The sequence below is a fragment of the Oncorhynchus nerka genome, linkage group LG12 (genome assembly GCF_034236695.1).
Source record: "Oncorhynchus nerka isolate Pitt River linkage group LG12, Oner_Uvic_2.0, whole genome shotgun sequence".
In the NCBI taxonomy this organism is placed as follows: Eukaryota; Metazoa; Chordata; class Actinopteri; order Salmoniformes; family Salmonidae; genus Oncorhynchus; species Oncorhynchus nerka.
The window spans coordinates 7,734,608-7,756,277 of record NC_088407.1 but is presented as its reverse complement, the minus strand read 5'-3'; positions in this window follow the sequence as shown (position 1 = coordinate 7,756,277).

Genomic DNA, 21,670 nt, shown 5'->3' with positions numbered 1-21,670 from the left:
TGAGTTTGGGTTAGGGTTAGGGACTCATTGAGTTAGGGTTAGGTATAGGGTTAGGGACTCATTGAGTTAGGGTTAGGGTTAGGGACTCATTGAGTTAGGGTTAGGTATAGGGTTAGGGACTCATTGAGTTTGGGTTAGGGTTAGGGACTCATTGAGTTAGGGTTAGGGACTCATTGAGTTTGGGTTAGGGTTAGGGACTCATTGAGTTAGGGTTAGGGACTCATTGAGTTTGGGTTAGGGTTAGGGACTCATTGAGTTAGGGTTAGGTATAGGGTTAGGGACTCATTAAGTTTGGGTTAGGGTTAGGGACTCATTGAGTTAGGGTTAGGGACTCATTGAGTTTGGGTTAGGGTTAGGGACTCATTGAGTTATGAAACCAGTCATAACACCTTAATGAAACCAGTCATAACACCTTTATGAAACCAGTCCTATCACCTTAATGAAACCAGTCCTAACACCATGAAACCAGTCCTAACACCTTTATGAAACCAGTCCTAACACCTTTATGAAACCAGTCCTAACACCTTTATGAAACCAGTCATAACACCTTTATGAAACCAGTCCTAACACCTTAATGAAACCAGTCCTAACACCATGAAACCAGTCCTAACACCTTTATGAAACCAGTCCTAACACCTTTATGAAACCAGTCCTAACACCTTTATGAAACCAGTCATAACACCTTTATGAAACCAGTCCTAACACCTTTATGAAACCAGTCCTAACACCTTTATGAAACCAGTCCTAACACCTTTATGAAACCAGTCCTAACACCTTTATGAAACCAGTCCTATCACCTTTATGAAACCAGTCCTAACACCTTTATGAAACCAGTCATAACACCGTTATAAAACCAGTCCTAACACCTTTATGAAACCAGTCCTAACACCTTTATGAGTGTTGCAGTATCATTCACAACAACCTTCCTAACATATATCATATAGCATCATTCATAGGGGTCGTGCTCTGTGAACAACCCCACGGTGTGTATCAGGGGGTTGTGTGTGTATCAGGGGGTTGTGTGTGTGTGTGTGTATCAGGGGGTTGTGTGTGTATCAGGGGGTTGTGTGTGTATCAGGGGTTGTGTGTGTATCAGGGGTTGTGTGTGTATCAGGGGTTGTGTGTGTATCAGGGGTTGTGTGTGTGTATCAGGTGGTTGTGTGTGTATCAGGGGTTGTGTGTGTGTGTGTGTATCAGGGGTTGTGTGTGTATCAGGGGGTTGTGTGTGTGTGTGTATCAGGGGTTGTGTGTGTATCAGGTGGTTGTGTGTGTATCAGGGGGTTGTGTGTGTGTATCAGGTGGTTGTGTGTGTATCAGGGGGTTGTGTGTGTATCAGGGGGTTGTGTGTGTATCAGGGGGTTGTGTGTGTATCAGGGGTTGTGTGTGTGTGTGTATCATGGGGTTGTGTGTGTATCAGGGGCTGTGTGTGTGTGTGTATCAGGGGTTGTGTGTGTATCAGGTGGTTGTGTGTGTATCAGGGGGCTGTGTGTATCAGGGGCTGTGTGTGTGTGTGTATCATGGGGTTGTGTGTGTATCAGGGGCTGTGTGTGTGTGTGTATCAGGGGTTGTGTGTGTATCAGGTGGTTGTGTGTGTATCAGGGGTTGTGTGTGTGTGTGTGTATTAGGGGTTGTGTGTGTATCAGGGGTTGTGTGTGTGTGTGTATCAGGGGTTGTGTGTGTATCAGGGGTTGTGTGTGTATCAGGGGTTGTGTGTGTATCAGGGGGTTGTGTGTGTATCAGGGGTTGTGTGTGTGTATCAGGGGTTGTGTGTGTATCAGGTGGTTGTGTGTGTATCAGGGGTTGTGTGTGTTGTGTGTGTATCATGGGGTTGTGTGTGTGTATCAGGGGTTGTGTGTGTGTGTATCATGGGGTTGTGTGTGTGTGTGTGTATCATGGGGTTGTGTGTGTATCAGGGTTGTGTGTGTGTGTGTATCATGGGGTTGTGTGTGTGTATCAGGGGTTGTGTGTGTGTATCAGGGGTTGTGTGTGTATCAGGGGTTGTGTGTGTATCAGGGGTTGTGTGTGTATCAGGGGTCAGGGGTTGTGTGTGTGTGTATCATGGGGTTGTGTGTATCAGGGGCTGTGTGTGTGTGTGTATCAGGGGTTGTGTGTGTATCAGGTGGTTGTGTGTGTATCAGGGGCTGTGTGTGTATCAGGGGGCTGTGTGTGTGTGTGTATCATGGGGTTGTGTGTGTATCAGGGGGCTGTGTGTGTGTGTGTATCAGGGGGTTGTGTGTGTATCAGGTGGTTGTGTGTGTATCAGGGGTTGTGTGTGTATCAGGTGGTTGTGTGTGTATCCGGGGTTGTGTGTGTGTGTGTATCAGGGGGTTGTGTGTGTATCAGGTGGTTGTGTGTGTATCAGGGAGTTGTGTGTGTGTATCAGGTGGTTGTGTGTGTATCAGGGGGTTGTGTGTGTATCAGGGGTTGTGTGTGTATCAGGGGTTGTGTGTGTATCAGGGGTTGTGTATGTGTGTATCAGGGGTTGTGTGTGTATCAGGGTGTTGTGTGTGTATCAGGGGTTGGGTGTGTATCAGGGGTTGTGTATGTGTGTATCAGGGGTTGTGTGTGTATCAGGGTTGTGTGTGTATCAGGGGTTGTGTGTGTATCAGGGGTTGTGTGTGTATCAGGGGGTTGTGTGTGTATCAGGTGGTTGTGTGTGTGTGTGTATCAGGGGGTTGTGTGTGTATCAGGGGTTGTCTGTGTATCAGGGGGTTGTGTGTGTATCAGGGGTTGTGTGTGTATCAGGTGGTTGTGTGTGTGTGTATCAGGGGTTGTGTGTGTATCAGGGGTTGTGTGTGTATATCAGGGGTTGTGTGTGTATCAGGGGTTGTGTGTGTGTGTATCATGGGTGTGTGTGTATCAGGGGTTGTGTGTGTATCAGGGGGTTGTGTATCAGGGGTTGTGTGTGTATCATTGGGTTGTGTGTGTATCAGGGGTTGTGTGTGTATCAGGGGTTGTGTGTATCAGGGGTGTGTGTATCAGGGGTTGTGTGTGTATCATGGGGCTGTGTGTGTATAAGGGGTTGTGTGTGTATCAGGGGCTGTGTGTGTATCAGGGGTTGTGTGTGTATCATGGGGCTGTGTGTGTATAAGGGGTTGTGTGTGTGTGTGTATCAGGGGTTGTGTGTGTATCAGGTGGTTGTGTGTGTATCAGGGTGTTGTGTGTGTATCAGGTGGTTGTGTGTGTGTGTATCAGGGGTTGTGTGTGTATCAGGGGTTGTGTGTGTATCAGGGGTTGTGTGTGTATCAGGTGGTTGTGTGTGTGTGTGTATCAGGGGGCTGTGTGTGTATCAGGGGGTTTTGTGTGTATCAGGGGGTTGTGTGTGTATCAGGTGGTTGTGTGTGTGTGTATCAGGGGGTTGTGTGTGTATCAGGGGTTGTGTGTGTATGGGGGTTGTGTGTGTGTATCAGGGGTTGTGTGTGTATCAGGGGGTTGTGTGTGTATCAGGGGTTGTGTGTGTATCAGGTGGTTGTGTGTGTGTGTGTGTATCAGGGGGTTGTGTGTGTATCAGGGGTTGTGTGTGTATCAGGGGTTGTGTATGTGTGTATCAGGGGGTTGTGTGTATCAGGGGGTTGTGTGTGTATCAGGTGGTTGTGTGTGTGTGTATCAGGGGTTGTGTGTGTATCAGGGGTTGTGTGTGTATCAGGGAGTTGTGTGTATATCAGGGGGTTGTGTGTGTGTGTATCAGGGGTTGTGTGTGTATCAGGTGGTTGTGTGTTTGTGTGTGTATCAGGGGGTTGTGTGTGTATCAGGGGTTGTGTGTGTATCAGGGGTTGTGTGTGTATCAGGGGGTTGTGTGTGTATCAGGTGGTTGTGTGTGTGTGTGTGTATCAGGGGGTTGTGTGTGTATCAGGGGTTGTGTGTGTATCAGGGGTTGTGTGTGTATCAGGGGTTGTGTGTGTATCATGGGGTTGTGTGTGTATCAGGGGTTGTGTGTGTATCAGGGGGTTGTGTGTGTATCAGGGGTTGTGTGTGTATCAGGGGTTGTGTGTGTATCAGGGGTTGTGTGTGTATCATGGGGCTGTGTGTGTGTGTATCAGGGGGTTGTGTGTGTATCATGGGGCTGTGTGTGTATCAGGGGTGGTGGTGTATCATGGGGCTGTGTGTGTGTATCAGGGGTTGTGTGTGTATCAGGGTGTTGTGTGTGTATCAGGGGTTGTGTGTGTATCAGGGGGTTGTGTGTGTATCATGGGGTTGTGTGTGTATCAGGGGGTGTGTGTGTATCAGGGGGTTGTGTGTGTATCAGGGGTTGTGTGTGTATCAGGGGTTGTGTGTGTATCAGGGGTTGTGTGTGTATCATGGGGCTGTGTGTGTGTATCAGGGGGTTGTGTGTTTATCATGGGGCTGTGTGTGTATCAGGGGTGGTGTGTGTATCATGGGGCTGTGTGTGTATCAGGGGTTGTGTGTGTATCAGGGTGTTGTGTGTGTGTCCAGGGGTTGTGTGTATCAGGGGTTGTGTGTGTATCAGGGGCTGTGTGTGTATCAGGGGGTTGTGTGTGTATCAGGGGTTGTGTGTGTATCATGGGGCTGTGTGTGTATAAGGGGGGTTGTGTGTGTATCAGGGGCTGTGTGTGTGTATCAGGGGTTATGTGTGTGTATCATGGGGTTGTGTGTGTGTGTATCAGGTGGTTGTGTGTGTATCATGGGGCTGTGTGTGTATCATGGGGTTGTGTATGTGTGTATCAGGGGTTGTGTGTGTATCATGGGGCTGTGTGTGTGTGTATCAGGTGGTTGTGTGTGTGTATCAGGGGGCTGTGTGTTTATCAGGGGTTGTGTGTGTATCAGGGGTTGTGTGTGTATCAGGGGTTGTGTGTGTATCAGGGGTTGTGTGTGTATCAGGGGTTGTGTGTGCATCATGGGGCTGTGTGTGTGTGTATCAGGGGGTTGTGTGTGTATCATGGGGCTGTGTGTGTATCAGGGGGTGGTGTGTGTATCATGGGGCTGTGTGTGTGTATCAGGGGGTTGTGTGTGTATCAGGGTGTTGTGTGTGTATCAGGGGGTTGTGTGTGTATCAGGGGGTTGTGTGTGTATCAGGGGCTGTGTGTGTATCAGGGGTTGTGTGTGTATCATGGGGCTGTGTGTATCAGGGGTGGTGTGTGTATCATGGGGCTGTGTGTGTGTATCAGGGGTTGTGTGTGTATCAGGTGTTGTGTGTGTATCAGGGGTTGTGTGTATCAGGGGTTGTGTGTGTATCAGGGGGCTGTGTGTGTATCAGGGGTTGTGTGTGTATCAGGTGGTTGTGTGTGTATCAGGGAGTTGTGTGTGTGTATCAGGTGGTTGTGTGTGTGTATCAGGTGGTTGTGTGTGTATCAGGGGGTTGTGTGTGTATCAGGGGGTTGTGTGTGTATCAGGGGTTGTGTGTGTATCAGGGGGTTGTGTATGTGTGTATCAGGGGGTTGTGTGTGTATCATGGGGTTGTGTGTGTGTGTATCAGGTGGCTGTGTGTATCATGGGGCTGTGTGTGTATCATGGGGTTGTGTATGTGTGTATCAGGGGGTTGTGTGTGTATCATGGGGCTGTGTGTGTGTGTATCAGGTGGTTGTGTGTGTATCATGGGGCTGTGTGTGTATCATGGGGTTGTGTATGTGTGTATCAGGGGTTGTGTGTGTATCAGGGGCTGTGTATGTATAATGGGGTTGTGTATGTGTGTATCAGGTGGTTGTGTGTGTATCAGGGGGGTTGTGTGTTTATCAGGGGTTGTGTGTGTATCAGGGGTTGTGTGTGTATCAGGGGTTGTGTGTGTATCAGGGGTTGTGTGTGCATCAGGGGTTGTGTGTGTATCATGGGCTGTGTGTGTGTGTATCAGGGGTTGTGTGTATCATGGGGCTGTGTGTGTATCAGGGGGTGGTGTGTATCATGGGGCTGTGTGTGTGTATCAGGGGTTGTGTGTGTATCAGGGTGTTGTGTGTGTATCAGGGGGTTGTATGTGTATCAGGGGTTGTGTGTGTATCAGGGGTTGTGTGTGTATCAGGGGTTGTGTGTGTATCAGGGGGTTGTGTGTGTATCATGGGGCTGTGTGTGTATAAGGGGTTGTGTGTGTATCAGGGGTTGTGTATGTGTATCAGGGGTTGTGTGTGTATCAGGTGGTTGTGTGTGTATCAGGGGGTTGTGTGTGTATCAGGGGTTGTGTGTATCAGGGGTTGTGTGTGTGTATCAGGTGGTTGTGTGTGTATCCGGGGTTGTGTGTGTGTGTGTATCAGGGGTTGTGTGTGTATCAGGTGGTTGTGTGTGTATCAGGGAGTTGTGTGTGTGTATCAGGTGGTTGTGTGTGTATCAGGGGTTGTGTGTGTATCAGGGGTTGTGTGTGTATCAGGGGTTGTGTGTGTATCAGGGGGTTGTGTATGTGTGTATCAGGGGTTGTGTGTGTATCAGGGGTTGTTGTGTGTATCAGGGGTTGTGTATGTGTGTATCAGGGGTTGTGTGTATCAGGGGTTGTGTGTATCAGGGGGTTGTGTGTGTATCAGGGGTTTTTGTGTGTATCAGGGGTTGTGTGTGTGTGTATCAGGGGTTGTGTGTGTATCAGGTGGTTGTGTGTGTGTGTGTATCAGGGGTTGTGTGTGTATCAGGGGTTGTCTGTGTATCAGGGGGTTGTGTGTGTATCAGGGGTTGTGTGTGTATCAGGTGGTTGTGTGTGTGTGTATCAGGGGTTGTGTGTGTGTATCAGGGGGTTGTGTGTATATCAGGGGTTGTGTGTGTATCAGGGGGTTGTGTGTGTGTGTATCATGGGTTGTGTGTGTATCAGGGGGTTGTGTGTGTATCAGGGGGTTGTGTGTGTATCAGGGGGTTGTGTGTGTATCATTGGGTTGTGTGTGTATCAGGGGGTGTGTGTGTATCAGGGGTTGTGTGTGTATCAGGGGTTGTGTGTGTATCAGGGGTTGTGTGTGTATCATGGGGCTGTGTGTATAAGGGGTTGTGTGTGTATCAGGGGGCTGTGTGTATCAGGGGTTGTGTGTGTATCATGGGGCTGTGTGTGTATCAGGGGTTGTGTATGTGTGTATCAGGGGTTGTGTGTGTATCAGGGGGTTGTGTGTGTATCAGGGGGTTGTGTGTATCAGGGGGTTTTGTGTGTATCAGGGGGTTGTGTGTGTGTGTATCAGGGGTTGTGTGTGTATCAGGTGGTTGTGTGTGTGTGTGTATCAGGGGGTTGTGTGTATCAGGGGTTGTCTGTGTATCAGGGGGTTGTGTGTGTATCAGGGGTTGTGTGTGTATCAGGTGGTTGTGTGTGTGTGTATCAGGGGGTTGTGTGTGTATCAGGGGGTTGTGTGTGTATCAGGGGTTGTGTGTGTATCAGGGGTTGTGTGTGTGTGTATCATGGGTTGTGTGTGTATCAGGGGTTGTGTGTGTATCAGGGGTTGTGTGTGTATCAGGGGGTTGTGTGTGTATCATTGGGTTGTGTGTGTATCAGGGGGTTGTGTGTGTATCAGGGGTTGTGTGTGTATCAGGGGTTGTGTGTATCAGGGGTTGTGTGTGTATCATGGGGCTGTGTGTGTATAAGGGGTTGTGTGTGTATCAGGGGCTGTGTGTGTATCAGGTGGTTGTGTGTGTATCAGGGTGTTGTGTGTGTATCAGGTGGTTGTGTGTGTGTGTATCAGGGGTTGTGTGTGTATCAGGGGTTGTGTGTGTATCAGGGGGTTGTGTGTGTATCAGGTGGTTGTGTGTGTGTGTGTATCAGGGGCTGTGTGTGTATCAGGGGTTTTGTGTGTATCAGGGGTTGTGTGTGTATCAGGTGGTTGTGTGTGTGTATCAGGGGTTGTGTGTGTATCAGGGGTTGTGTGTGTATGGGGGTTGTGTGTGTATCAGGGGGTTGTGTGTGTATCAGGGGTTGTGTGTGTATCAGGGGGTTGTGTGTGTATCAGGTGGTTGTGTGTGTGTGTGTATCAGGGGTTGTGTGTGTATCAGGGGGTTGTGTGTGTGTATCAGGGGTTGTGTATGTGTGTATCAGGGGTTGTGTGTGTATCAGGGGGTTGTGTGTGTATCAGGGGGTTGTGTGTGTATCAGGTGGTTGTGTGTGTGTGTGTATCAGGGGGTTGTGTGTGTATCAGGGGGTTGTGTGTGTATCAGGGAGTTGTGTGTGTATCAGGGGGTTGTGTGTGTGTGTGTATCAGGGGGTTGTGTGTGTATCAGGTGGTTGTGTGTTTGTGTGTGTATCAGGGGTTGTGTGTGTATCAGGGGGTTGTGTGTGTATCAGGGGGTTGTGTGTGTATCAGGGGTTGTGTGTGTATCAGGTGGTTGTGTGTGTGTGTGTATCAGGGGTTGTGTGTGTATCAGGGGGTTGTGTGTGTATCAGGGGTTGTGTGTGTATCAGGGGTTGTGTGTGTATCATGGGGTTGTGTGTGTATCAGGGGTTGTGTGTGTATCAGGGGTTGTGTGTGTATCAGGGGTTGTGTGTGTATCAGGGGTTGTGTGTGTATCAGGGGTTGTGTGTGTATCATGGGGCTGTGTGTGTGTGTATCAGGGGTTGTGTGTGTATCATGGGGCTGTGTGTGTATCAGGGGTGGTGTGTGTATCATGGGGCTGTGTGTGTGTATCAGGGGTTGTGTGTGTATCAGGGTGTTGTGTGTGTATCAGGGGTTGTGTGTGTATCAGGGGTTGTGTGTGTATCAGGGGGCTGTGTGTGTATCAGGGGTTGTGTGTGTGTATCAGGGGGTTGTGTGTGTATCATGGGGCTGTGTGTGTATAAGGGGGTTGTGTGTGTATCAGGGGCTGTGTGTGTATCAGGGGGTTATGTGTGTGTATCATGGGGTTGTGTGTGTGTGTATCAGGTGGTTGTGTGTGTATCATGGGGCTGTGTGTGTATCATGGGGTTGTGTATGTGTGTATCAGGGGTTGTGTGTGTATCATGGGGCTGTGTGTGTGTGTATCAGGTGGTTGTGTGTGTATCATGGGGCTGTGTGTGTATCATGGGGTTGTGTATGTGTGTATCAGGGGGTTGTGTGTGTATCATGGGGCTGTGTGTGTATCATGGGGTTGTGTATGTGTATCATGGGGCTGTGTTTATATCAGGGGGCTGTGTGTGTGTATCAGGGGGTTGTGTGTGTATCAGGGGGGTTGTGTGTTTATCAGGGGCTGTGTGTGTGTGTGTATCATGGGGTGTGTGTGGGGGTTGTGTGTATCAGGGGTTGTGTGTATCAGGGGCTGTGTGTGTGTATCATGGGGCTGTGTGTGTATCATGGGGTTGTGTGTGTATCAGGGGCTGTGTGTGTATCAGGGGGTTGTGTGTGTATCATGGGGTTGTGTGTGTGTATCAGGGGGTTGTGTGTGTATCAGGGGTTGTGTGTATCAGGGGTTGTGTGTGTGTGTATCAGGGGGTTGTGTGTATCAGGGGTTGTGTGTGTATCAGGGGGTGTGTGTATCATGGGGTTGTGTGTGTATCATGGGGGTTGTGTGTGTATCAGGGGGTTGTGTGTGTATCAGGGGTTGTGTGTGTGTATCATGGGGTTGTGTGTGTATCAGGGGGCTGTGTGTGTATCAGGGGTTGTGTGTGTATCACAGGGTTGTGTGTGTGTGTATCAGGGGTTGTGTGTGTGTGTATCAGGGGTTGTGTGTGTATCAGGGGTTGTGTGTGTATCAGGGCTGTGTGTGTATCAGGGGTTGTGTGTGTATCAGGGGGTTGTGTGTGTATCAGGGGTTGTGTGTGTATCAGGGCTGTGTGTGTATCAGGGGTTGTGTGTGTGTATCAGGGGTTGTGTGTGTGTATCAGGGGGTTGTGTGTGTATCAGGGGTTGTGTGTGTGTGTATCAGGGGTTGTGTGTGTATCAGGGGTTGTGTGTGTATCAGGGGCTGTGTGTGTATCAGGGGGTTGTGTGTGTGTATCAGGGGGTTGTGTGTGTGTATCAGGGGGTTGTGTGTGTATCAGGGGGTTGTGTGTGTGTGTGTATCATGGGGTTGTGTGTGTATCAAGGGGTTGTGTGTGTATCAGGGGGTTGTGTGTGTGTGTATCATGGGGCTGTGTGTGTATCAGGGGGTTGTGTGTGTGTGTATCATGGGGTTGTGTGTGTATCATGGGGTTGTGTGTGTGTGTATCAGGGGGTTGCGTGTCTGTGTTTCCCTGAAATAAACTCCTCTCTATGAAGATGAGTCCTGTCTGGTATAATTAGAGGTCAAGACTGGACAAGAAGGGTTGGATAAACTCCTCTCTATGAAGATGAGTCCTGTCTGGTATAATTAGAGGTCAAGACTGGACAAGAAGGGTTGGATAAACTCCTCTCTATGAAGATGAGTCCTGTCTGGTATAATTAGAGGTCAAGACTGGACAAGGAGGGTTGGATAAACTCCTCTCTATGAAGATGAATCCTGTCTGGTATAATTAGTGGTCAAGACTGGACAAGGAGAGTTGGATAAACTCCTCTGTATGTGGAACAGGTGTAACTATTTATCATGTGTAACAATCAAACCTCCCTATTGGCTGTGTGTTCCACATTCTAAAGTAGAACCATCATTTTACTTGCTGAAATTTTGTCCAGAAATGATCTCATTGGACAGAAAGGGGAACTCCTCCCACACGCATGTTGAACAAATATAATGTTTCCCTGAAACAAAGTATTCCTGTAGTTTAATGAAATAAGAAACTGATTCATAGTTCATCATACATCATACAAGCCAACATTCAATAGCAACACTTTATTTAAATGATGAACCTGTGGAACCTTCACCTACAATAGTAACATTTATTTAAATGATGAACCTGTGGAACCTTCACCTACAATAGTAACATTTATTTAAATGATGAACCTGTGGAACCTTCACCTACAATAGTAACATTTATTTAAATGATGAACCTGTGGAACCTTCACCTACAATAGTAACATTTATTTAAATGATGAACCTGTGGAACCTTCACCTACAATAGTAACATTTATTTAAATGATGAACCTGTGGAACCTTCACCTACAATAGTAACATTTATTTAAATGATGAACCTGTGGAACCTTCACCTACAATAGTAACATTTATTTAAATGATGAACCTGTGGAACCTTCACCTACAATAGTAACATTTATTTAAATGATGAACCTGTGGAACCTTCACCTACAATAGTAACATTTATTTAAATGATGAACCTGTGGAACCTTCACCTACAATAGTAACATTTATTTAAATGATGAACCTGTGGAACCTTCACCTACAATAGTAACATTTATTTAAATGATGAACCTGTGGAACCTTCACCTACAATAGTAACATTTATTTAAATGATGAACCTGTGGAACCTTCACCTACAATAGTAACATTTATTTAAATGATGAACCTGTGGAACCTTCACCTACAATAGTAACATTTATTTAAATGATGAACCTGTGGAACCTTCACCTACAATAGTAACATTTATTTAAATGATGAACCTGTGGAACCTTCACCTACAATAGTAACATTTATTTAAATGATGAACCTGTGGAACCTTCACCTACAATAGTAACATTTATTTAAATGATGAACCTGTGGAACCTTCACCTACAATAGTAACATTTATTTAAATGATGAACCTGTGAAACCTTCACCTACAATAGTAACATTTATTTAAATGATGAACCTGTGAACCTTCACCTACAATAGTAACATTTATTTAAATGATGAACCTGTGGAACCTTCACCACAATAGTAACATTTATTTAAATGATGAACCTGTGGAACCTTCACCTACAATAGTAACATTTATTTAAATGATGAACCTGTGGAACCTTCACCTACAATAGTAACATTTATTTAAATGATGAACCTGTGGAACCTTCACCTACAATAGTAACATTTATTTAAATGATGAACCTGTGGAACCTTCACCTACAATAGTAACATTTATTTAAATGATGAACCTGTGGAACCTTCACCTACAATAGTAACATTTATTTCTAATCTAATAATTCTAATTTTTTTTATTGACCATTTAACTTATTTTATTACAATTTTATTTCAGTTCATTCATCAAATTCACAAGATCAACCTTTACCTGTTTCTTTGGAAACAAAATGAGTGAAATGTAATTTTAATTGTCAACTGACTAGTTAAGTAAGTCTTGTCTGAAACCAGAACGACCCAAAGGACAAGAGCCTCTTGTTTCTGTAGCAAGGAGCAGCGTGATGTACCAGTACTGGACAGGAAGATAGTCTGTTAGAAGGCCTTGTACTGCATCATCTCCTTAATGCTGAGTGCCAAGCAGAGACACATCTGGTCCCATTTTTTACAGTCTTTGGTATGACTCAACCAGGGATCAAACCCCAATCCCCTATCAGGGTGGACACTCTACCCACTAGGCAACTAAGATGGCGTCAGATAATTATGTCAGACAGGACTCATTTAAACAGACAAGTACAGGTTTTCTGGTCAATGTAATAAACAAAATGAAAAGGAAGTTGACTGCTTGCAGGCCGGGTGCTCTGTTTACTTCAGACACACCTTCTCCCAGAAATCATGACAGAAGAGTTCCTCATTCAGTTAGATAATATTTACTCAGTGACATCCTGAGGCATTGATAGATCATGAGAGAGGAAGAAAAACTCTCAGTGTAGACAGTCACTACATCCGGGTTCAGCATCTAGGAGAACAGAGAGGGTACATTCATTCTGCATTAAACTAACAAGTCAAGGTTCACCTGGGGAATTTGATAATCAGTTGGCCAGACAACCGTCAGTAGAAGGAAGGGCAGGAGGTTAAAAACATTCAACATGACTTTTCCTCCTAAGATTTGGTTTATGAAATCATGTTCAAACAAAGTCAATGTGTTAAAAGTTCACTTTGGTCCAAAACACAAAAATAACAGCTTGCAACTGTACAGCTGATGAATGCACCATCATAACCGGTCATTTAATGATGAATTAGAGAAAAGATAAATTCCTGAATGATCTCTACAGCTTCGATCCAAAAACAAATACCCAAGTCTCCCCATTTCTTTAAAACACTTATCTAGGAAAAGTCAAGACATGAACTTCTCAATGGCAGATTTAGGGCAAATGTTTAATTCAGATGAAGTCAATTCAAATGTCTGTGGTGGTTCATGTGAAAAGGCCCAGGGGTCTGATCACCATACGGAATAGACCTACAGGAGGTGAGTCACATTTGATTAGTTAAAGCATTTTCCATGGAAACGGACAGAGGAGTTTATGCAAATCAACTCTGTCTGTTTTGACACCTGAAGGAGGTTGTCTCTGAAAACCTATTTAATTAATCAGTCTGTTCTGACTCAGCTCGGGCGGTCTCTCCAGTCTACCAACTGGTCTCTGTAATAACTATTTAAAGCAGTCTGTCCTGACTCAGCTCAGTAGACTATAGGTCTATACTACCCTGTGTCAGCAGTAACCTATAGGTCTATACTACCCTGTGTCAGCAGTAGTCTATAGGTCTATACTACCCAGTGTCAGCAGTAGTCTATAGGTCTATACTACCCTGTGTCAGCAGTAGTCTATAGGTCTATACTACCCAGTGTCAGCAGTAGTCTATAGATCTATACTACCCTGTGTCAGCAGTAGTCTATAGGTCTATACTACCCAGTGTCAGCAGTAGTCTATAGGTCTATACTACCCTGTGTCAGCAGTAGTCTATAGGTCTATACTACCCTGTGTCAGCAGTAGTCTATAGGTCTATAATACCCTGTGTCAGCAGTAGTCTATAGGTCTATACTACCCTGTGTCAGCAGTAGTCTATAGGTCTATATTACCCTGTGTCAGCAGTAGTCTATAGGTCTATACTACCCTGTGTCAGCAGTAGTCTATAGGTCTATACTACCCTGTGTCAGCAGTAGCCTATAGGTCTATACTACCCTGTGTCAGCAGTAGTCTATAGGTCTATACTACCCTGTGTCAGCAATAGCCTATAGGTCTATACTACCCTGTGTCAGCAGTAGTCTATAGGTCTATACTACCCTGTGTCAGTAGTCTATAGGTCTATACTACCCTGTGTCAGCAGTAGCCTATAGGTCTATACTACCCTGTGTCAGCAGTAGTCTATACTACCCTGTGTCAGCAGTAGCCTATAGGTCTATACTACCCTGTGTCAGCAGTAGTCTATAGGTCTATAATACCCTGTGTCAGTAGTCTATAGGTCTATATTACCCTGTGTCAGCAGTAGTCTATAGGTCTATAATACCCTGTGTCAGTAGTCTATAGGTCTATACTACCCTGTGTCAGCAGTAGTCTATAGGTCTATACTACCCTGTGTCAGCAGTAGTCTATAGGTCTATACTACCCTGTGTCAGTAGCCTACAGGTCTATACTACCCTGTGTCAGCAGTAGTCTAAAGGTCTATACTACCCTGTGTCAGTAGTCTATAGGTCTATACTACCCTGTGTCAGCAGTAGTCTATAGGTCTATACTACCCTGTGTCAGTAGTAGTCTATAGGTCTATACTACCCTGTGTCAGCAGTAGTCTATAGGTCTATATTACCCTGTGTCAGCAGTAGCCTATAGGTCTATACTACCCTGTATCAGCAGTAGACTATAGGTCTATACTACCCTGTGTCAGTAGTAGTCTATAGGTCTATACTACCCTGTGTCAGCAGTAGTCTATAGGTCTATACTACCCTGTGTCAGCAGTAGTCTATACTACCGTGTGTCAGCAGTAGTCTATAGGTCTATACTACCCTGTGTCAGCAGTAGTCTATAGGTCTATACTACCCTGTGTCAGCAGTAGTCTATAGGTCTATACTACCCTGTGTCAGCAGTAGTCTATAGGTCTATACTACCCTGTGTCAGCAGTAGTCTATAGGTCTATACTACCCTGTGTCAGCAGTAGTCTATAGGTCTATACTACCCTGTGTCAGCAGTAGTCTATAGGTCTATACTACCCTGTGTCAGTAGTAGTCTATAGGTCTATACTACCCTGTGTCAGCAGTAGTCTATAGGTCTATACTACCCTGTGTCAGCAGTAGTCTATAGGTCTATACTACCCTGTGTCAGCAGTAGTCTATAGGTCTATACTACCCTGTGTCAGCAGTAGTCTATAGGTCTATACTACCCTGTGTCAGCAGTAGTCTATAGGTCTATACTACCCTGTGTCAGCAGTAGTCTATACTACCGTGTGTCAGCAGTAGTCTATAGGTCTATACTACCCTGTGTCAGCAGTAGTCTATAGGTCTATACTACCCTGTGTCAGCAGTAGCCTATAGGTCTATACTACCCTGTGTCAGCAGTAGTCTATAGGTCTATACTACCCTGTGTCAGTAGCCTATAGGCCTATACTACCATGTGTCAGCAGTAGTCTATAGGTCTATACTACCCTGTGTCAGCAGTAGACTATAGCCTAGACCTCCTCTAAGAAACATATCTGATATAGCCTATAGCCTAGACCTCTAAGAAACATATCTGATATAGCCTATAGCCTAGACCTCCTCTAAGAAACATATCTGATATAGCCTATAGCCTAGACCTCCTCTAAGAAACATATCTGATATAGCCTATAGCCTAGACCTCCTCTAAGAAACATATCTGATATAGCCTATAGCCTAGACCTACTCTAAGAAACGTATCTGATATAGAATATAGCCTAGACCTACTCTAAGAAACGTATCTGATATAGACTATAGCCTAGACCTCCTCTAAGAAACATAAGTACTGTTATCTGATATTCTGAATAATGTTGTATTTTATACGTTGATAAACTGATAAAGAAGAAACCCGCACACTGCTCTTTCTGGTATCACTGCTCTAGCTAGTATCACTGCTCTAGCTAGTATCACTGCTCTAGCTAGTATCACTGCTCTAGCTAGTATCACTGCTCTAGCTGGTATCACTGCTCTAGCTAGTATCACTGCTCTAGCTAGTATCACTGCTCTTGCTGGTATCACTGCTCTTTCTGGTATCACTGCTCTAGCTAGTATCACTGCTCTAGCTAGTATCACTGCTCTAGCTAGTATCACTGCTCTAGCTAGTATCACTGCTCTTGCTAGTATCACAGTATCACTGCTCTAGCTAGTATCACTGCTCTAGCTAGTATCACTGCTCTAGCTAGTATCACTGCTCTAGCTAGTATCACTGCTCTAGCTAGTATCACTGCTCTTGCTGGTATCACTGCTCTTTCTGGTATCACTGCTCTAGCTAGTATCACTGCTCTAGCTAGTATCACTGCTCTAGCTAGTATCACTGCTCTAGCTAGTATCACTGCTCTTGCTAGTATCACAGTATCACTGCTCTAGCTAGTATCACTGCTCTAGCTAGTATCACTGCTCTAGCTAGTATCACTGCTCTAGCTAGTATCACTGCTCTAGCTAGTATCACTGCTCTTTCTGGTATCACTGCTCTAGCTAGTATCACTGCTCTAGCTAGTATCACTGCTCTTTCTGGTATCACTGCTCTAGCTAGTATCACTGCTCTTTCTGGTATCACTGCTCTAGCTAGTATCACTGCTCTAGCTAGTATCACTGCTCTAGCTAGTATCACTGCTCTAGCTAGTATCACTGCTCTTGCTGGTATCACTGCTCTAGCTAGTATCACTGCTCTAGCTAGTATCACAGTATCACTGCTCTTGCTGGTATCACTGCTCTTGCTGGTATCACTGCTCTTGCTGGTATCACTGCTCTAGCTGGTATCACTGCTCTTGCTGGTATCACTGCTCTAGCTGGTATCACTGCTCTAGCTGGTATCACTGCTCTTGCTGGTATCACTGCTCTTGCTGGTATCACTGCTCTAGCTAGTATCACTGCTCTTGCTGGTATCACTGCTCTAGCTGGTATCACTGCTCTTGCTGGTATCACTGCTCTAGCTAGTATCACTGCTCTAGCTAGTATCACTGCTCTAGCTAGTATCACTGCTCTAGCTAGTATCACAGTATCACTGCTCTTGCTGGTATCACTGCTCTTGCTGGTATCACTGCTCTTGCTAGTATCACTGCTCTTGCTGGTATCACTGCTCCAGCTAGTATCACTGCTCTAGCAAGTATCACAGCTCTAGCTGGTATCACTGCTCTAGCTAGTATCACAGCTCTAGCTGGTATCACTGCTCTAGCTAGTATCACTGCTCTAGCTAGTATCTCTGCTCTTGCTGGTATCACAGTATCACTGCTCTTGCTAGTATCACAGTATCACTGCTCTAGCTAGTATCACTGCTCTAGCTAGTATCACTGCTCTTGCTGGTATCACTACTCTTGCTAGTATCACTGCTCTTGCTAGTATCACTGCTCTTGCTGGTATCACTGATCTTGCTAGTATCACTGCTCTTGCTAGTATCACTGCTGTTGCTGGTATCACTGCTCTTGCTGGTATCACTGCTCTTTTTTCAGCTTTCCGTATCGGCCTCAAGGCCTTCGTCAGAGCTTTGTGAGTGTTAGTCGTTTCCACCCTTATGTAGACATTGCATTGAATGGGGTTGGAGTCGAGGAGAAATAAACACGTGTTACCAAATATAACAATGTGCATTTATAAGTATTCTAATAAAGTGTGTACATAAAACGTCTTAAACACGTCCAGGGCCGGACGTTCTGTTTGGGTCCATTTTTGTCTCAGCTAAACGTCGGAGGAACAGAACATAATAGCAGCCCAATTAAAAGTCCTCTGCTACAAATTAAACACAATTTTTAACACATTTAGTTAGTAGGGTATATAATCAGTTCAATGTCAATAAAATTGCCTAATGTTTTTAATCTGATTACATTGATAAAATCACCAGTGGCCTGGTTGTTCTGCCGCCCAAGACGAGACAAAAATAATGACATCTTAGACATCCTTATGAACTCTTCAACTGCTGTCTTCTCGTCCCTTGTTTCTACCATGACGTCACAGAGTTAACCATTTTAACTGTGTCCGTCAAACAGGAAGTCAAACGGAGGTATTTAATCAGAACCAAACACACCAAGTCCTTCTCAGACACGGAGGAATTTAATCAGAACCAAACACACCAAGCCCTTCTCAGACACGGAGGTATTTAATCAGAACCAAACACACCAAGTCCTTCTCAGACACGGAGGTATTTAATCAGAACCAAACACACCAAGTCCTTCTCAGACACGGAGGAATTTAATCAGAACCAAACACACCAAGCCCTTCCAGACACGAAGGTATTTAATCAGAACCAAACACACCAAGCCCTTCTCAGACACGGAGGTATTTAATCAGAACCAAACACACCAAGCCCTTCCAGACACGAAGGTATTTAATCAGAACCAAGCACACCAAGCCCTTCCAGACACGGAGGTATTTAATCAGAACCAAACACACCAAGCCCTTCTCAGATACGGAGGTATTTAATCAGAACCAAACACACCAAGCCCTTCCCAGACACGGAGGTATTTAATCAGAACCAAACACACCAAGCCCTTCTCAGACGCGGAGGTATTTAATCAGAACCAAACACACCAAGCCCTTCCCAGACACGGAGGTATTTAATCAGAACCAAACACACCAAGCCCTTCTCAGACACGGAGGTATTTAATCAGAACCAAACTCACCAAGCCCTTCTCAGACCTGGAGGTATTTAATCAGAGCCAAACACACCAAGCTCTTCTCAGACACGGAGGTATTTAATCAGAACCAAACACACCAAGCCCTTCTCAGACACTGAGGTATTTAATCAGAACCAAACACACCAAGCCCTTCCCAGACACGGAGGTATTTAATCAGAACCAAACACACCAAGCCCTTCTCAGACACGGAGGTATTTAATCAGAACCAAACACACCAAGTCCTTCCCAGACACGGAGGTATTTAATCAGAACCAAACACACCAAGCCCTTCTCAGACACGGAGGTATTTAATCAGAACCAAACACACCAAGCCCTTCCCAGACACGGAGGTATTTAATCAGAACCAAACACACCAAGCCCTTCTCAGACACGGAGGTATTTAATCAGAACCAAACACACCAAGCCCTTCCCAGACACGGAGGTATTTAATCAGAACCAAACACACCAAGCCCTTCCCAGACACGGAGGTATTTAATCAGAACCAAACACACCAAGCCCTTCTCAGACACGGAGGTATTTAATCAGAACCAAACACACCAAGCCCTTCTCAGACACGGAGGTATTTAATCAGAACCAAACACACCAAGCCCTTCTCAGACACGGAGGTATTTAATCAGTACATGTGACAGTATTGTAGTATTTGTCTATACCGACATCTATGGAGGATAATAAGTGGTGAGACTTCCTGTCTCACCACTTATTTATTGGAGGATGAAGAAATAATCTCCAATTATCTGTGTAATTGTGTGTTTGTGACCGTTAACATGCTGGGTGGAGGCGTGTCCATATAGGAGGTTCCTTACCAGGCAGAAGGGAGTTTAACTGTAACCGCTGCATCGGAGAGTTACAATGTTGCTGTCACTATGTAACTACTACCTACAGTAGGACAACGAGTAGTTACAATGTTGCTGTCACTATGTAACCTACTACCTACAGTAGGACAACGAGTAGTTACAATGTTGCTGTCACTATGTAACCTACCACCTACAGTAGGAAAACGAGTAGTTACAATGTTGCTGTCACTATGTAACTACTACCTACAGTAGGACAACGAGTAGTTACAATGTTGCTGTCACTATGTAACTACTACCTACAGTAGGACAACGAGTAGTTACAATGTTGCTGTCACTATGTAACCTACTACCTACAGTAGGACAACGAGTAGTTACAATGTTGCTGTCACTATGTAACCTACTACCTACAGTAGGACAACGAGTAGTTACAATGTTGCTGTCACTATGTAACCTACTACCCACTGTAGGACAACGAGTAGTTACAATGTTGCTGTCACTATGTAACTACTACCTACAGTAGGACAACGAGTAGTTACAATGTTGCTGTCACTATGTAACCTACTACCTACAGTAGGACAACGAGTAGTTACAATGTTGCTGTCACTATGTAACCTACTACCTACTGTAGGACAACGAGTAGTTACAATGTTGCTGTCACTATGTAACTACTACCTACAGTAGGACAACGAGTAGTTACAATGTTGCTGTCACTATGTAACCTACTACCTACAGTAGGACAACGAGTAGTTACAATGTTGATGTCACTATGTAACCTCCTACCTACAGTAGGACAACGAGTAGTTACAATGTTGCTGTCACTATGTAACCTACTACCTACAGTAGGACAAACGAGTAGTTACAATGTTGCTGTCACTATGTAACCTACTACCTACAGTAGGACAACGAGTAGTTACAATGTTGCTGTCACTATGTAACCTACTACCTACAGTAGGACAACGAGTAGTTACAATGTTGCTGTCACTATGTAACCTACTACCTACAGTAGGACAACGAGTAGTTACAATGTTGCTGTCACTATGTAACCTACCACCTACAGTAGGACAACGAGTAGTTACAATGTTACTGTCACTATGTAACTACTACCTACAGTAGGACAGCGAGTAGTTACAATGTTGCTGTCACTATGTAACCTACTACCTACAGTAGGACAACGAGTAGTTACAATGTTGCTGTCACTATGTAACCTACTACCTACAGTAGGACAACGAGTAGTTACAATGTTGCTGTCACTATGTAACCTACTACCTACTGTAGGACAACGAGTAGTTACAATGTTGCTGTCACTATGTAACTACTACCTACAGTAGGACAACGAGTAGTTACAATGTTGCTGTCACTATGTAACCTACTACCTACAGTAGGACAACGAGTAGTTACAATGTTGATGTCACTATGTAACCTCCTACCTACAGTAGGACAACGAGTAGTTACAATGTTGCTGTCACTATGTAACCTACTACCTACAGTAGGACAACGAGTAGTTACAATGTTGCTGTCACTATGTAACCTACTACCTACAGTAGGACAACGAGTAGTTACAATGTTGCTGTCACTATGTAACCTACTACCTACAGTAGGACAACGAGTAGTTACAATGTTGCTGTCACTATGTAACCTACTACCTACAGTAGGACAACGAGTAGTTACAATGTTGCTGTCACTATGTAACCTACCACCTACAGTAGGACAACGAGTAGTTACAATGTTACTGTCACTATGTAACTACTACCTACAGTAGGACAGCGAGTAGTTACAATGTTGCTGTCACTATGTAACCTACTACCTACAGTAGGACAACGAGTAGTTACAATGTTGCTGTCACTATGTAACCTACTACCTACAGTAGGACAACGAGTAGTTACAATGTTGATGTCACTATGTAACCTCCTACCTACAGTAGGACAACGAGTAGTTACAATGTTGCTGTCACTATGTAACCTACTACCTACAGTAGGACAACGAGTAGTTACAATGTTGATGTCACTATGTAACCTCCTACCTACAGTAGGACAACGAGTAGTTACAATGTTGCTGTCACTATGTAACCTACTGCCTACAGTAGGACAACGAGTAGTTACAATGTTGCTGTCACTATGTAACCTACTACCTACAGTAGGACAACGAGTAGTTACAATGTTGCTGTCACTATGTAACCTACCACCTACAGTAGGACAACGAGTAGTTACAATGTTACTGTCACTATGTAACTACTACCTACAGTAGGACAGCGAGTAGTTACAATGTTGCTGTCACTATGTAACCTACTACCTACAGTAGGACAACGAGTAGTTACAATGTTACTGTCACTATGTGATAGAGGAAATTATGGTTGAAATGACTAATTATGTATACATTCCAATCAGAACTCACTAGTCCAAATGCTATAATGTACTGTACATATGAATTTTCTCTCTTGCTCCCATTCCCAATTGTATATAATGTAGTCAGGAGTTTAGTAACAATGAAGGTCTGTT